Below are 17,643 nucleotides of genomic sequence, written 5' to 3' on the forward strand. Positions count from 1 at the left end.
GACAGTGTTATTTAGTATATATTAGTATTCATATATTACTTATTTATGTATGAGTTTGAGAGTTCTATACATAAAATAATTTATAGGGATCCCTGGGTGGCGCAGCGGTTTAGCACCTGCCTTTGGCCCAGGACTCGATCCTGGAGACCCGGGATCGAATCCCACGTCGGGCTCCCGGTGCATGGAGCCTGCTTCTCCCTCTGCCTGTGTCTCTGCCTCTCTCTCTCTGTGCGACTATCATAAATAAATAAAAATTTAAAAAAATTAATAATTTATAATGACTAAAGGTTATCCCTCTAATCATATCAGTTTACTCATGTTCATATATGGTTAATCATTGTAGGAGAAAACTAGCAAGCTGGGAATTGTACAATGTCTGCAGCCAATTTTATCCAAGTAAGAACTAGATCCCAGAGTAATTCATCATTAGCAGATGAAACGAACACTAACTGTTATATTGTTTAACTCACCAAGAGCATTCTGTGGGGTTTATTAAAATATGATAGGGTTCCCTAAATCCCTCACTACTCTTACACTTGTTAGTTCTCAGTTTGTTATGGGAGAGTGCTTTCTCTTCTTTGAATTTATTTATTCAATTTGAATTTATTTATCAATTTGAATTTATTTATTTAATAATTTTAAAATCATTTTACGTGCTATAATCTGTTTATTATTATATTTTGGCACTCAGAGTTCTCACAACTTGGTCACTGCCGTGTCCACTTGCTATGCCTCCATCATTCTTTGAGCACTTCCTTATTTCTGGCGTACAAGATTATTTCGAAGTCTTTCCCAGCAGCAGGCCCGAAATCAGCAATTTTGCCAAGAAATCTACTTGCTTTTAGTTGGTTTAGAAATCAAAGATGGGTTCTGAACGCCAAATATATTCCTTGCTATGGGAATGTCAGTGATTTGAGACCCTGTAAGAGACATGAGTCAATAAATACGTGTATACGTGTGTGTGTGTGTGTGTGTGCGCGCTCGCGTGTGCACACAGAGGATACGTTTGATCTTCTTCCCTTTCTGTATCTGTAATTCTCTGAAAGATGTATGGATCCTAATACAGATTATGTCACTTCTTGTTCTCTCAATATTAGAACGCTCATGGGTTCGGAATTGCTTATTCGTAGCACCGTGAAAATAAACCAACTTCAATCCTGTCGTATTCCTGTAAATATTTAGCCTAACGATATACATGGTTAAATACTGTTTGACAACCATCATAGTGATAATACTTTCAAGTAAAAAATCATCAGAGAGAAATGAAATTTTGATGGGTTTACTGAGATATTTACATAATCTCAAAGTATCTCCTGCAAGATACTTAGTATCCACAAAGGGAAAAGTAGTAACTATTAAAGTAGAGAGATCTGGCAAGCGTCGCTTTAACCAAGTGATCAAAATTAAGGTGTCCAAGAACGAGAGTTAGACATGTACTTTCTAGTGTAATGCCCTGGGAGCACCAGAATTCATTTCCATGGCATTTCCACCAAAGAATACGCAGCACCACAATCAAATCAAATATTCCAACAAACCAAATCTGAGGAACAATGTATGAAAAGAAACTCTTTACTTATCAGAGTCAAGGGCATGGACAAACGAGAAACCCCAAGATACTGCTTTAGTTTAAATGATAGGAAAAAGATAATAATAAAATGAAAAATAGGAATGGATGAAGAAAAGAAGGCCTGGCAGGAGAAAGGGGGGAGGCAGGAAGGGAGAAATGGAAGGAAAAAAGAAAAGGAAAAGAAAAAGGCGGGGAAAAAATGTGACAATTGAATGGAACGAGTAATCCTAGACTGATCCAAAGGTCGACTATTTTTTTTTTCATTTAATATAGGACTTTTGTGGACAAGTGGAAAATTTGAATAAGGTCCGTATATTAGATAATACTGTATTAATGTTTCTAATTTTGAAAATTACAAAGTGGGTTATGTAGAAGAACACATTTGTTTTCAATAAATATACACTGAAGTTTTTAGGACTAAGGGAGCATGATGTGTGTAACTTACGTTGAAAAGTCCCCCTCCAAAAATGAAAATAATAAGAGAGGTAGGGAGAACGATAAAGCAAACAGGATAAAATACTAACACTTGGGCAATGTGGGTTGGTGGCTTTCAATATTTGTGGACAGTCTGATGCGTCTTCATTCCAGAAGTGAAGGTAAATCCCTCGTCCTTACTTTGGGCTGGATTTAGTGATATACTTCCATCAAAATCAGTAGGACAGAAATGGTAGAGTAGAAGTCTGACATCATGACCCTATGAGCCTCTTTCTCAGTCTTCCTCCTCCTCCCTGGAAAGCCCTGGCCCTGCTCTGTGAGCCTTGGGGAAGGAAGCCCACGTGCTGAGTCAGGGAACCAGTGTCCCACCAACGCCGCCATGAGTTCTAGAAGCAGATCCCAACACCTTGGTGACTGCAGCCCCAGGCAACAACTTGACTACGGCTGCAGGAAAAATTCCAAACCACAAACACTCCACTAAAGTGTTTCCAGATTCCTGACACTCAGATGCTATGTAAGGAAATAAATCTCTTAAGGTACAAAATTCTGGGGCTGATAAACTATATTTGGTAATTAATATAGTCTGTGAAGGGCTTATAGAAACTCCCTGAGCAATTTTTATCTTTTTCTGTAAGTCTGAAATTATTTCCAAATAAAATGTTGAAAAAAAAAAAAGAAAAGAAAAAAAACCCGGAAGAGTGTTACATATGGCAGATTTTTCCAGTCACCACGTCATGGTAGTAAAAATGGTTCATTGTGCATCTAGAGACTGGCTGCTTTCTGCCAATTTTTCCTCGGCATTTATGGCACGTCTAGCCTTTATTTCATGTGTAGAGCAGCACTGACGAATGTCGCCTCCCATGAATGTTCTTTTTCCTTATTCAAATATATGTATACATACATTTCAATGTGTGAAAGTGAAATATGCTATAGACTTTAATTTTTAGAGTTTCAGTTATTACTTTCAAAAGTATAGGAAACCATATTATTCCCTCCATACTGTGTAAAGTTTACTTAGTACACGAAGTGAGCTATTGTCTCCTGACCAATAAAAGGTAAAAATGGCCCTTGAGAAAAATTCTCATACAATCTCTGTCCTGACAATATGGGACAACCAAAAGAGAAACATTCCCTTTTTAATGGATTAACGTTTGTGTCCAGGAATCTATCACAGTACACGTGTACCCGAGATGCCCAGTAAAAGTAGCTTGAATTGTTTAAACTACGTCCAAGCACCATTTCATGCTGAGTCCTTTGCTTTCAATTACAAAACTAAACTCGGAAATTACTTATGTATTTTATTATTGTAATTTTGAAAATTATTTTCTTGCTATTTAAGACTCACATGGTTTCCCCAGTTTTTTTGTTTTTTTTTTTTTTTTGTTTTTTTTGTTTTTGGATATAGTCCCATCATGAAACCCTTTATGAATTCTCCGGAACTTGAATATATCATCTTGTCCTGGCTGATTCTCCCCTTTCTACTGTGGCTTTTGTTAGAAACACTCCCCTATCAACACTGTCAGGACAAATAATGTTCTGTAATTATACTTTCAGAGACTTTCCCGTCTAAGTTCTGTACTGAGAAGCACTTGAACTTCTTTGCTTTGTTCTTTTCTTATGGATCTTTTTTCTACAGAGACCAAATAATGAGAACAGTCCTATTCCTTTTCTTTTTCTTTCTCAAAACAAACTTCTCAAAATTTAATGTTGTCTGGATCTTTAGAGATGGTTTGAAGGATCTCTATTTCTGCTGCAGTAATGATTTTATATACAACATGAGAATTATTTTTCCGTTCAGTTTTCACACTTTGTCACTGCCTTGCATGTCGCTTACTTAAGGTCCTTCCCAGGTCCCTTGTTCAGATACAAACATGCAGGCCAGGGTGAAGTCTGATTTACCATCTGACAAGTATCCATCTATTGAGGGGTATGCAGGACACATTGAGAGGCTTGTCAACCTTTGTAATTATGCTTCACCATTTTGATGGATGAAAAGTATTTTAAAAATTGCAATCCTCAAAAGTCAATCCTATAAAAGTCATTTATTGTATCTGAGACCATAAATACTGTTAATCGTAGAGCAGTTACACGATATCACTTTCTCCATGTTCTCCTTTCAATTTTTTCTATTTGTTTGTTTTAGTTCATGGAATGTTATCGTAATAAATCTGCGGAAGGCTTTATATTGATGTAATTTTATTATATTTATCATTACCATTAATATTTTGTTTGTACCAGTACCCTGATTATGCTCTACTATTCACTCTTTGCTAAATGACATCGCCTCAATTCATCTTTGCTAAATGACATCTACTCAATTCATATATTTTTTTAAGATTTTATTTATTCATGAGAAACATAGACACAGAGAGAGGCAGAGACACAGAAAGAGGGAGAAGCAGGCTCCCTGCGGGGAGCCCGATGTGGGACTCGATCCCAGGACCCCGGGGTCACGCCCTGGGCCGCAGGCAGACGCTCCACTGTTGAGCCACCCAGACGTCCCTACTCAATTCATATTTAAAAATATATGTGAAAATGTATATAGATGACCTTAAAAGTCTCATTTTTTTTTATTTTTATTTAAATTATGCTTTGAGATTTCTATCAACTACAATACTTTGCTATATATTTTATCATTTCCCTAGTGATAAATTCTTACAGCTTTATTGATGCCCTCCTTTCACTTAGTGGGGAAAACATTCAAAATATCTAGATTTGAGTACATATTAGACCTGATGATTCTCTATTTTAACCATGCAGTTTTGCATATTTTTTGTATCAATGGACTATATTTAATTACTAAGTAAAAGAGGATTTAACGCTTACTCTGTCCTCTCATAGAAAATAGGAAGCAAATTGGTATTTTAGTACCTGATAATACTTTAGGTATATATATCCCAAAGTCAATAGTAGAAATCAGTCTATACCATTTTATTCTGGAGTGTATTGCATAAAGCTGTAAGTCATTCTCTTGTCATAAAAAAAGTTTGGGAAAAGGAGACAAAGAAAAATGCTACACTAATGTCGAAAAACACTAATGCTGAGGAAGAGCATGCTTATGCCACAACCTTGGTGTCAGGAACTTTAGCTTATAAATATCCAGAACTAAAGTAGAATGTGTTCTGATCTCTGAGAATAAATTTAATAGAATTATCCTTTAACTTGCATGGTGCTTCCTGTTATTGGGTAAAAAGTACAGTTATAACCTTGTGGCTGTATTTTCTGCACCGTACTGCAGATTAATAGGAAAAAGACCTTAGTATCTATTAGTATAAGAATATGTCACTTTTATATGTGTCTGAGACCATTGTAATATAAAGTGAGTAGACTTGATCCTTCTTGAATATTATTTTAAAAGCTAGGATAATTTACCTTTCTCTTTATTCCTTTAAGGTTAGGAAAGATATGGATGGCATTTCAAATCCTTGCATGTTTCTTTTGGGAAAATTATGTGGGATTTAGAAAATAATTTACTCAAAACTGCCAATAACAAAACAAAAATCTAGACATCGGGAAAATATTAGTGCCAAATTTGTCATTAATCTACCAAATTGGGGGCACCTGGGTCACTCACAGTCGGTTAAGTGATCGACTTAGGTCATGATCTCAGGGCCCTGGGTTGGAGCCTCTTGTCAGGCTCCCTGCTCAGCGGGTGGCCTGCTTCTCCCTCTCCTCCCCATTCATTCTCTTTTTCGCTATCTCTGTCTCTCAAATAAATACATAAGTAAAATCTTTAAAAGAAAAAAATCTACAGGGCAGCCCGGGTGGCTCAGCAGTTTAGCACCGCCTTCCGCCCAGGGCGTGACCCCAGGGTCCCAGGACCGAGTCCCACGTCAGGCTCCCTGCATGGAGCCTGCTTCTCCCTCTGCCTGTGTCTCTGCCTCTCTCTCTCTCTCTGTGTCTCTCATGAATAAATAAATAAAATCCTTTAAAAAAATCTACAAAATTGGACATAGTACATGCTATTAGCACCCAAACCCTTCTAACTACAAACTGAACTAACTTGTCGCAGTCTTTTCTAACTCTTTCCTATGGGATGAAAAGAAAATGAATAAACATAATAAGATCATATCAACATGTTCTTTGTTGCACTTATAATTAAATGAAACAAGTGTATCAGTGGACATTTTTTTAAGTAAGTTTCAAATATCATTTCTTTATTCTTAATACTTTGGGATTCTGGGACTCAGTTTTTATATAGGATAACCAATAATTAAAAATCAGTTTATAAAGTATTCTATTCTCAGAGAAAATAGAGTTATATAAAAAGTACTAAAAGGGGGCACCTGGGTGTCTCAGTCAGTTAAGTATCTGACTCTTGGTTTGGGCTCAGGTTGTGATCTCAGTGTTGCGAGATCGAGTCCCACCTCGGGGTCTGGCTCAGTGCCGCACAAAATCTGCTTCAGATTCTCTCTCTCTCCCCCTCTACCTGTCTGCCTTCCTCCCCCTCTCCCCACTCTCCTGTGCACTCTCTCTCTCTCTCTCTAAAATAAACATTTAAAGAAAAATAACTAAAAGAACTATAGTGTGATAACATATTGCACTGCCTGAAACACAAAGTTGTATTATTAATGAATAACTCTCATTTTTCATTCAGTATATACTCTCACAAGAAGCAAAGAGTGAAGATAGTGATGCATTTACATGAATGAGTTAATCCCCAATCCCAAACTACCCTAGTCTGTCCTCATTTGACTAATGAACTGATAAAGACCAAAAGCCAAAAGCCAACTCTTACCACAAAGTTGGATTATCATAAAGTGTATTACTGCAGGGCTTTATTGGAATTAGACAGACGCCTAGTGAATTGCACACCTAACTAAATATTTCTTCATATACTTCCAAAATGTGCTCATTGTAATTAAAATATATAAATTTCAAATGTATAAATGCAAAGCAACTTTTCAAAGGCATTCATTTGAATACAGACTTTGTGTTTTACAGTAATGAAAGGAAGCAAAGACCTGAAAGTGGTTGTTAGTGTATCAGTGCTAAACTCTTTGTGTAATCAGTCAGTGGTTTCAAGACTTCCAACTAGAGATAATTCCTAACTCATATATCAATGTGAAAGTCCCATTAAAGATTTTCAGAATCCAGGAAAGAAAGAAAAAATTAAATGACTAAAGGAAATAACCATGTGAATAAAGCATATATATATATATATATATATATATCATTAGAGCTCTGACCTAGTATTGATCCTTCCTTAATTTGTTTAAAAGTTGTAAAATATTTAGGAAATAGATGGCGTCCATCTAGTATATGTATCATTGACTGTGTCGATTACTTATAATGCACCTCAATTATTTTAGAAAACATTTCAATCTAAACTCGATCAGCATGCTATAAAGATCATTTAATATGGTAAACTTTACAAATTATATATACTTTTTTGAGATGGTTATATATTAAAAGAAATGATAGGGATCCCTGGGTGGCGCAGCGGTTTGGCACCTGCCTTTGGCCCAGGGCGCGATCCTGGAGACCCGGGATCGAATCCCACGTCGGGCTCCCGGTGCATGGAGCCTGCTTCTCCCTCTGCCTGTGTCTCTGCCTCTCTCTCTCTCTGTGTGACTATCATAAAAAAAAATAAAAAAAAAAAGAAAAAAAAAAGAATTAAAAAAAAAAAAGAAATGATAAACACTTACTTGTCACTGAGTTAAAACATGAGGCAGAGTCAAAGGCTTATTGGTGTTTATTCTTTTTTATCAACTAGCCTAATAATAAGCTTCTAAAAACGTTTTATCATAAATATCCTTACAAAAATGCATCCCTCAAAGTCTAAGGAAATGGTCTAGACAGTTTTCCTTCTTTGTTAACTTCCCTGAAAATGAAGATTTAGTCTCAATGGGTCAACACACTCCTACCTGTCAGAATGTTATACAATTCTGTGATCTAAACATGTAAATCTTCCTCCAGTCATTACAATTCTCCAATTTTTAAAGACTCAGAATACATGTATATTTTCTTAGAAAAATCAAAAGCAGAAATTAACTAAGAGCTTAAACTGATGAATTAAAGCACGATGTTCTGCAAAATTAGCTTAATCACATAAGACGCGAATATATCTTACTCATTTAAAAACTGAATCAAATTACTCCTTTTTCATCTTTAAAATAAGTCATACACAATCCTGACAACATTTTATAATGTATCCACATGGAGGCTATGCTTCTTTATTAATTTACAGAACAAAAAAACTGATTCATAAATTCAGTCTTTATTTTTAATCATGGGAGCACTTAACATCAATACATTTCTCCTTTTAGGTGCAATTAAAAAGTAATTGCTAATTCAAAACAAATTTTTCTACATTGATTAGGAAAAATCCCAATTGTAGCACTGCCGTCCCTAAATACATGAGATACGGAGTATTTTCCTATTACTTCCAATTTTAACATAATGACTTTTTTTCCTGTGCCATTATTTAGCTTCTAGGAAAATCCTTTTAATCTTAAATTATGTTCTTTATTTCAAAAACACAGGGGAACCTGGGTGGCTCAGGTGGTTAAGTGTCTGCCTTGACTTAGGTCATGATCCCAGGGTCGGTCATGCTCAGCCAGGAGCCTGCCTCTCCCTCTCGCTCTGCCCCTTCTCTGCTTATGCTCTCTTTCTCAAAAAATAAATAAAATCTTAAAAAATATAAAAATAAAAAATGTGTCACAAATTTTTGCCACTATTTCTGCTCTGTTTTTCCTTAATTGTGTTTAAAGTTAAAACATTAATATTAGGGACTCCTGGGTGGCTCAGCAGTTGAGCGCCTGCCTTCAGCCCAGGGTGTGACCTCAGGGTCCTGGGATCGAGTCCTGCATCAGCCCCCCCGCAGGGAGCCTGCTTCTCCCTCTCTCTGGGTCTCTCATGAATAAATAAATAAAATCTTTAAAAAATAAGAACAAATAAAACATTAATAATAAATACAAATTCATGTGTATTCCCTGATGAATTCTAACAAATAAAATATAAAACTTAATTCAGAGTAAAAGCAACAGTAGTCTGGAAACAATAAGGTAAATAAGTTTACCATCACTTATGTCCCGCGTCATCATAACAGCCTTCTCATGGTTTTCCTTGCTTCCCCATGTCTTGCTATAGACTATTCTCTGGATATGTGATGCCATTTGGCCAGTTCTTTTCTTTCTGCACTGAAAACGTTGGCCACTTCTTTCTGGCCACCACGATTTCAGATAAGAAAAATACGCTTATTTCAATTGATGTTCCTCCACATGTGTCGTTTTCTCTGGCTGTTTTTAAAATGTTTTGTCTTCAAAAAAAAAAAAGTTTTGTCTTCAGTATTCGTGAGTTAATTAGGATACATCTTCATGAGTATTTCTTTGGATTTATTCTATTTAAATTTCTCTGGATTTCTTGAATCTACAGGTTTATGTCTTCTTCCAGATTTGGTAACGTGCATCATTATTTATTTGTTCAGCCCCAACCTCTTACTCCTACCTTAGGGATTCTGATAATTAAATGATCAATCTATTATTATTATTATCTCACAAGTCCCAGAGGCTCTGTTCACTTCTTCCAATCATTAAGCTCTCTGTTGTTCAGATTAAATAAACTATCGATCTGTCCTCAAGTTCACTTACTCATCCTCTGTTGTCTCCACTCTACTATTGAGCCCATCCAGCAGGGTTTTTTTTATTATTATTTTGCTTTTCAGTTATAGTTGCCATTTGGCTTCTTTTATATAATTTCCTTCTTGTTGTTGAGATTTTCTTTTATTCATTTATTCTAAGAGAACTTGTAATTATTTGTTGAAGTAATAAATAATTATAAACAAAGCCTGAGGAATACTTTAAAAATCTTGATGGGTAATTCTAACATCTAATTAATTATGGTATTAGTATGAGTTGATTATTTTTTTCTTATTCAAGATGTTTTTCCCAATCCTTGATATTTTTTAAAAACATATTATATATGACATATATTATGCATGGTGTATACAAAATACATAAAAAACAAAACGCACAAAAATTGAAATATGGAATAATTTTTATTATATCCTACACATTTGGGGTATTATGAATTTTCAGTGAGAATTTCATTTATGCATGTTTTATCTGTTAATACATATACTTATTTCACTGCTAGTCAATGAAGTCTTTGATTAAAGATATTAATGAATGACTTACTTCACTCACCCCTTCAGTATGTAACATATCACTTTTAACAAAAAATATACTGGAGAAAATTTAATTTGTTTTACTGAAATCTACATAATCTTTAATGAACATTTTGCTTTATAAAATCCCAAATAACCTTTTCTTTAGAAATTATTTAAAATGTTGGTTTAAAACAAAAGATTATTTATTTATTTATTTATTTAAGAGAGACAGTGCCATGAGAGGGGCAGAGAGAGAAACTTAAGCAGACTTCAGGCTCAGCGGGCTTCAATCTGACAACCCTGAGATCCGGACCTGAGCCAGAACCCAGAGTCAGACGCTTAACCAACTGCAACACTTAGGCACCCCGAAAATGTTTCATTTTGTTTTCAACTAAGTAGTAACATGATCCCACATAATGTGAAATTAAATGTAAAATCAAATGAGGTACTTCATAAAAATATGTACTTGATTTGAGTCAATATTCATCAACGAAAATGGCATTTATGATAACTATGCAGTGAGTTTACATTTGGTCTCTTTCGTATTAAAGTAGTATAAAGAGAATGTTTACTGATAATTTTTAATTGCACACCCTTGAGAGAAGTTCAGTGGTGACATACGGTTGTTCACCATCACAGTGAACTTGAGCACCATGACATGGACAAACTATAGTTCTGTGTTAAAGAAACAACATTAAACCAAGATATGCATTTGTTTATACATATACAAATATTCACATATACATCTATACATACAAATATACACATTTTTACAGTCATATTATGTAATATATACATATATTATTATATGTAATATAATATATAAAATACATGGGGAGCCTCGGTCGTGCTGCTGGTTAAGGGTCCGACTCTTGGTTTGGGCTCAGGGTCGTAAGATTAGGCCCAAAGTTGGGCTCTGTGCTCAGCATGGAGTCTGCTGGAGATTCTCTCTCTCTCCCCCTCTCCCTCTGGCCCTCCTGCTCATGCTCCATCTCTAAAATAAATGAATAGATCTTCAAAAAAATAAAAATATACAGAATACATATACACACGTGTGTGTACCAAGAGAAACTCCCTTTAAGAAACTAAAATAAGTAAGTTTGATTAAGTAAAGTTATATTCTAAAATGTTTTCTCTGTGCCCTATGTTAGTTTGGAAGAAAATTATGTTGTTGCCCTAATTCTTACATAGTATAAAACAGTATTTGAATAACTATTTAGCATAAGAAAACCTGTCAAGTCATTTACATGGTTGAAAAGAAAACCATTGAGAGCTCCCAAAGTCTAAAGAAAAAAAAAAAAAAGCAGAAAAATAATAGTCCAAGACTTTATATAATCACTTGCTTTTTAAAATCATAATCCTCTACTTGAGTTTCATGATGCATATTTATCAATGAGGGGAAAATAAGTGTATACTAAAGGCCTACTCACTCAGGGTTTACTTTAATTTGAATTCAAACTATTGAAAATAATTTTTTTTTTGAAAATAATTCTTTTATGTGTCATGCTTTTTTTTTTTTTTTTTGCTGACTTACTTTAAGACATCTAACTATCAGTTCATTTGTGATCTGCTGTGAGAAGAAAGTAAAATTTTCCTGAAGCACCTCTTAAGAGAAAGCTCGCTAACCTTCCACAGGAGCACCTAATGAAGATAATCACCATGTAATGCCGGTATGCACTGGAACCCGGAATCCGTATCAATGAGAATTTCTGAATTTCTGTAAAAGATTAATATATATTTAGAATAGATTAAAGTGTCATAATATACCATTCTTTATTATAAAATGGCATAATGATGTGTAGAGTTGTAAATCAAATATATGTGTAGATTGTTGTCCCAGCCAGACGTCTATCTGCAGCAGGACAGAACAGAGCACATTTAATAATTTATCCCTTGTTTATTCTAAAGCTGATGTATTTTTATTAGATCTCTTACTCTCATCAGAGGCATTTATTACCTAATGTGCAGATTAGGAAAAATATGTAAAATTCAAGCATACTCTTTAAAACTTGCATTTATTAAGAAACTGCAAATAAGTTAAAACTTTTCCTTATGTAAAAAAGAATCTGAAATTTGTATTTGTTTCTTTTTTTAAAAAATATTTATTTATTTATGGGAGACACAGAGAGAGGCAGAGACACAGGCAGAGGGAGAAGCAGGCTCCATGAAGAGAGCCCGATGCGAGACTCGAACCCAGGACCCTGGGGTCACACCCTGAGCCAAAGGCAGACGCTCAACCGCCGAGCCACCCGGGCGCCCCTGTATTTGTTTCTTATTTCTAAACCTATTCATATATCTATAAACCAACATTTCCCAAAGCATGGCTTGCAGGAAACTAATACTACTAAATCTTTGAAAAATCATTGAGTGGATGATAAATACTGAGCTAAGTCGAGCAGGTTTTCAAACTCCTGAAATTCTTGGAACCTCTAATATGCTAATGGATTTGTGAATATCGAAGAGTACATCATATTTTCCAAATGCATTTGGCCAGAGAAACATTCACTTTCTTTTTCCTCTCACACTCCCAATCATTATCTCAGTGGATGAATATTCTGGGAAACCAGTTGCAGAAATGCTGCCCTAGAAAAATAATTTCCTTTAAATTAGCAAAGGTTATTCTTTTGTTTTGTTTAATGATTCACTCTGAACAGTGTAAGAAACCTTCCAATCACACACCACATCCCTTCATTATCCCCCAATCCTCACCGTGCCATCTTTTTTCTGGGCTTTATGTCGGGGTGTTATTGGTTTTAATCTTGTTTGGCATCCAGCAGAAAAACCTCTTCTCATTTTAGACTTTATCCCCTTGATCGGGAGGAAATTCAGAGCAATTGACTTCTTTTATAACTATTAGCACATTCTTTCAAAAGCAGCATTCTGGAGCTTCTCTGTAGATAATTGAGTGTATAAAATTTGATGTTAACATTGAAAAGGCAAGCTAGCTCTAAAGAATAGCTGACTGGAGGTCCTGACTCCACCTCTCTTTATAACCTTGAACAAATATTTAACCTATAAAAATGTTATCTTCTTCATTTTTAAAAAGACCATCATGATCGTAACTACCTCACAGCATGAGGATTAAGGGATACGCTGCATATAAATTCTCTTTATATGGACACCGTGCAGGCCACAGAGCAAACATCTGATACTTGGCCATTATTAGTACTGCCACTGTCAATATTTCCATTCTTTTAGGGGGTACAGCCGGATTTGTCACATAACTCCCAGTAGCAAGGCCTTCCTGCAAAGCCCTAGAAAACTTGCTCAGTCACCTGTGCATATGTGGTGTTCTATACAAGTAATATAATGCTTATCAAATGGTTGTTCATATTTGTATTGATGTGGGAGCCAAAGGCAGAAGAAAAATTACTGAATCTCCTTACTACTTATAGCCCATTGACAAGCCCTCAAAACAGGCAGAGGGACCTTCCTCTAGGGGCTCAACTGCCTGGAAGCTGACACTGTGCTAAGGGCCAAGGCGATCCTGACCCCCAGGATCCTGTAGGTCTACTTTAACATATACAAATTCCTTTGGAAACTTCCCTTCTCTCTCACCCCCCAAGATACACGCTGGCAACCATCCCTCAAGTATATGGCCCACTGATACACATCTGGAGGGTCTCACTGAACAAGGGACAGGTGAAACCCGGTAGGAAGAAACAGGTAGGGGACTATGTGATTAGGCTCATAAAAAAATCCCAGAAATGCTGAGGCTTAACAAAACCAGAAATAAGGGAACAAATCATCTCTTCCCTGGGCGTCAGAGGTGGGGTCTGTTCATGGCCGTCACCTTGTGACCAACGAAGAATGGCCAGACCCCAAGGAGAAGCAAGCCATTAAAGATGCTATCACCGTCCTCACTCAAACAGGACGTGGCAAGAACGACAAGGCCCCAGGCTCCCTGGTCAGCTCCAAAGAAAAGCCTGTGGGTGGAGGCGCACGTTGGCTACGTGTCGGGACCCCCTCACTCCTGAGAGCCCTGCCTGTGACCTCGCTGAGGTGACTTCCATCCCTCTGCTCGCTGTCCAGTGTCCCCGAGATCCAGTCTCCGGCCCCGTGAGACGAGAGCCCTGCTCCCACACTTCAGTATCGTCAGCATCTATCACGGTACTTGCCCTACAGTAAGCGCTTAAAACTACTGGAAAAAAATAAATGACCATAGATATAAATGCAAAAAGTTATGCAAATCTTGTGAAAATATGCTACACATTTGCGAATGTACTATTATAACCACATCTAATATCATTTTTTTTCTTTCTCAACCATGTAAGAAACAGGATTATCTGAAATCCAACAATTTCATAAAGTTTGGTTAAATAGAGAAACATTAGATATTTAGTGTGATATTTTCATTAGCAATAACATTTTTGCTTATGGTGAAATTCTTTTGCTTAAGTGTCAAAATCATACATCTGACATTTAATTTGTAACTTACATTTTAAATTACTTTGTATTTGAATAATAAACTACAAAGGAGGCTTTGATTTCCTGATTCGTATGTTACTTGTCTTATCTGTCATCATTTTTTGGTAATTTCAAGAAATCTCCCTTTTATAACATTTATGTGCTTTTTGACCCTGAAGTTAGAGTTTAAGATAGTGTTGTCTGTGCCCCTACTATTTGCTCATTATAATACAAAAAGTTACAAAGGAGAGAAATAGAAAACAGAAACCATGTTATTAAATAGCTAAAAAAAAAAAATCTAGCACTTTATAAGCATTTTCATTTCAGTGTTAGTAAAGCTCACCTAATAAAAACTATCAGGGACAATCTGTAGTCCAGAAAGTTAGGTTTATTAATGCCTAACTCACCACCATAAATCAATATATTCATTCATATCTTTTATAGGTGACCTTATAGAGTCAAAGACTTGTGGAAGATTGGACCGTTTTATAACATTTCTGAGAGTCATGAGGGAAAATTAGCAATGGCTTTATTTTCTGAAGTTGCTTTGTCTGAGAAATAGGTGAGAGGCCTTTGTAAGTTATGAGAAAGCTATCGTGTTAAGATACTGTAATATACATCTTTTAAAACCCTGGATCTTTGTAGTATTATTGAATTTCCAGGTTTGATTTGACGCCCCCCACATTAATTGGAACACCTGCATTTTCTGATCAACAGCAAACATGAAAATCTTCTGTTGGTTCCTGTGTTGTTAATTTTAGCCATTCTGACAGATGCGAGGTGGTATCTCATCATGGTTTCCATTTGTGTTTCCCAGATGATAAGTGATGTTGGACAGCTTTTCATGTGTCAGTTAGCCATCTGGATGTCTTCTCTGGAAAAATGCCTATTCATGTCCTCTGCCCATTTCTTTTTTTTTTATTTTTTTTATTTTTTTTTCTTCTGCCCATTTCTTAACCGAAATAATTTTTTTTTGGGGGGGTGGTTATTGAGTTGGATGAGTTCTTCATAGATTTGGATACTAGCCCTTTATCAGATATGTCATTTGCAAATATCTTCACCCATTCTGAAGGCTTTTAGTTTTATTGATTGGTTCCTTTGCTGTGCAGAAGCTTTTTATATTAATGGAGTCTTAATAGTTTATTTTTGCTTTTTTTTTTTTCTCTTCCCTGAGGTGATGTATCTAGTGAGAAGCTGGTATGGCCAATGTCAAAAAGGTTTCTGCCTATGTTCTCCTCTAGGATTTTGATGATTTCTTGTTTCACATTTAGGCCTTTCATCCATTTTGATTTTATTGTTGTGTATGGTGTTAGAAAGTGGTTGCTTCATTCTTTTGCCATGTTGCTGTCCAGTTGTCCCAACACCATTTGTTGAAGAGACTGTCTTTTTTTCCATTGGATGTTCTTTCCCACTTTCTTGAAGATTAGCTGACCACAGAGTTGTGGGTCCATTTCTGTGTTTTCTATTCAGTTATGTCACAGGATACAAAATCAACATACAGAAATCTGTTACATTTTTATACACCAATAATGAAACAGCAGAAAGCGAAATCAAGGAATGGATCCCATTCATAATGGCACCAAAAACTAAGATACATAGGAATAAACCTAATCAAAGCAGTAAAAGATCTGTTCTCTGCAAACTACAGAACACTTCTGAAAGAAAATGAAGGGGACAGAAGGAAATGGGAAAACATCTGTGTTCATGGATTGGAAGAAAAGTACTGCTGGAATGTCTGTAGTACTCAAGGCAATCTACACATTCAATGCCATTCCTGTCAAAATACCGCCAACATTTTTCACAGAGCTGGAATAAACAATCCTAATATTTCTATGGAACCACAAAGGACCCCATATAGCCAACGCAATCATGAAAAACAAAAGCAAAGCTGGGGGCATCACAATGCCTGGCTTTAAGCTGTATTACAAAGCTGTAGTGATCAAGACAGTGTGGTCCTGGCACAGAGATACACAGATCAATGGAACACAATAAATTTAGATCTAAAATGCTACACAACAGTGAAGGCAAGATCCTTTGACAGCAGTTTTTAAGATGCGTATCATCTTTTTATATTGTCTTCATTCATTTCCTAGAATCACTGAAACAAATTCTATAAATATTTGATAAAACCTTCAACTGTAGACTACTTGCCAGAAAATGACTGTTTCAATAAGCCAATTTCTCCTTAACATACAATTGTCTTACTCAAGAACATTTTATTTAGGTAACAAAGTTCTAATTCATAGGTACGAGAGGCAAAGATCCATCGTGAGGCAGTCTAGGCAAAGAATCTAGTTTACATATCAACAAATTTATATTGGTACATGGAATAAATGTGGAAAAAGCGCACGTTGTTGGCTTTCCACCCTAAACTTAACTCTGGAAACAATATAAAAGAAAAAGAGAGAGAAGTATTCTAAAAAACTAATGCTAAACTCTGAGAAACCATTCTGGTGAGGAAGAAAGCACAGTCTGAAGCAGGGGCAGTACAGAGGTTATGTTAGATGCAGTTTTTGTGCATTTTTCATTTTTTTCTCCCATTTTTTTCTCTCTTTGATCGTTTGACCTTCAGTCACTATATAACAAAAACCAGTTATTATAGCCAAAGCCACCCAGGTTTTGTTGGAGTAACATCAAGACAGCACCAAAATCTGGCCAGGGAGGGAATACAGGTAGATCAGATAAGCCTAAAAATTCCTATCTTCTTCCCTCCATCCTTACATTCCCAAGATTGGTAGACTCAAGTAAAAGGAGATTATCACCCTGGATTGCTTTATAAGGCTAAGGTTTTTGAAGTTTAAGACAGTACTCTGAGAGTGAAATTGCAGAGTTCTCTGAAGGACGAACGTGCACGTCAGGGTGGTAGTAAGGTGAGTGTCTCGCTATTGATAGCACTCTTCCCCCACTCTTCAACTTTTGTCAGGGTACAAATTCTGGTCTGGGCAATATTCTCTCTTGAGAAGTCTACCCAGCTTCACCCTAAGCGATATCAAAGGGAGAATAAGCTCCTGAAAAAAAAATATATTTCACATCTGTTTTATATCACTGCTATGGAGTGTGACAATACACAGAAATCTGCATACTGTAAAAAAAGAGAATAAATAGAACAGAGAGCTAAGGAATA

General features: G+C 36.0%; 2 long non-coding RNA genes across 14 annotated transcripts in view; one reads left to right on the forward strand and one right to left on the reverse strand.

Annotated features, from left to right (window-relative positions):
* The first annotated feature begins 2,428 nt into the window (after window positions 1-2,428).
* LOC144304956 (uncharacterized) overlaps window positions 2,429-17,643 on the forward strand; it is a 38,347-nt gene continuing 23,132 nt past the window's right edge. For 3 of the 8 annotated variants that reach the window (XR_013371961.1, XR_013371958.1, XR_013371962.1), the window contains exons 1-3: window positions 2,436-2,516; window positions 11,653-11,782; window positions 13,985-14,222. This is a non-coding gene — a long non-coding RNA (uncharacterized LOC144304956). Of the gene's footprint in view, window positions 2,539-11,652; window positions 11,783-13,984; window positions 14,223-14,963; window positions 15,082-17,643 lie in introns of all 8 variants that reach the window. The other 5 variants (XR_013371960.1, XR_013371959.1, XR_013371963.1 and 2 more) reach the window with 5 other exon arrangements.
* The window catches only part of LOC144304957 (uncharacterized), a 69,223-nt gene continuing 63,306 nt past the window's right edge, over window positions 11,727-17,643 (reverse strand). For all 6 annotated transcript variants that reach the window (XR_013371970.1, XR_013371968.1, XR_013371971.1 and 3 more), the window contains 2 exons: window positions 12,822-13,003; window positions 11,727-11,829 (listed from right to left, as the gene is read on the reverse strand). This is a non-coding gene — a long non-coding RNA (uncharacterized LOC144304957). The remainder of the gene's footprint in view (window positions 11,830-12,821; window positions 13,004-17,643) is intronic.

Source organism: Canis aureus, chromosome 34, assembly GCF_053574225.1.
Source record: "Canis aureus isolate CA01 chromosome 34, VMU_Caureus_v.1.0, whole genome shotgun sequence".
NCBI lineage: Eukaryota > Metazoa > Chordata > Mammalia > Carnivora > Canidae > Canis > Canis aureus.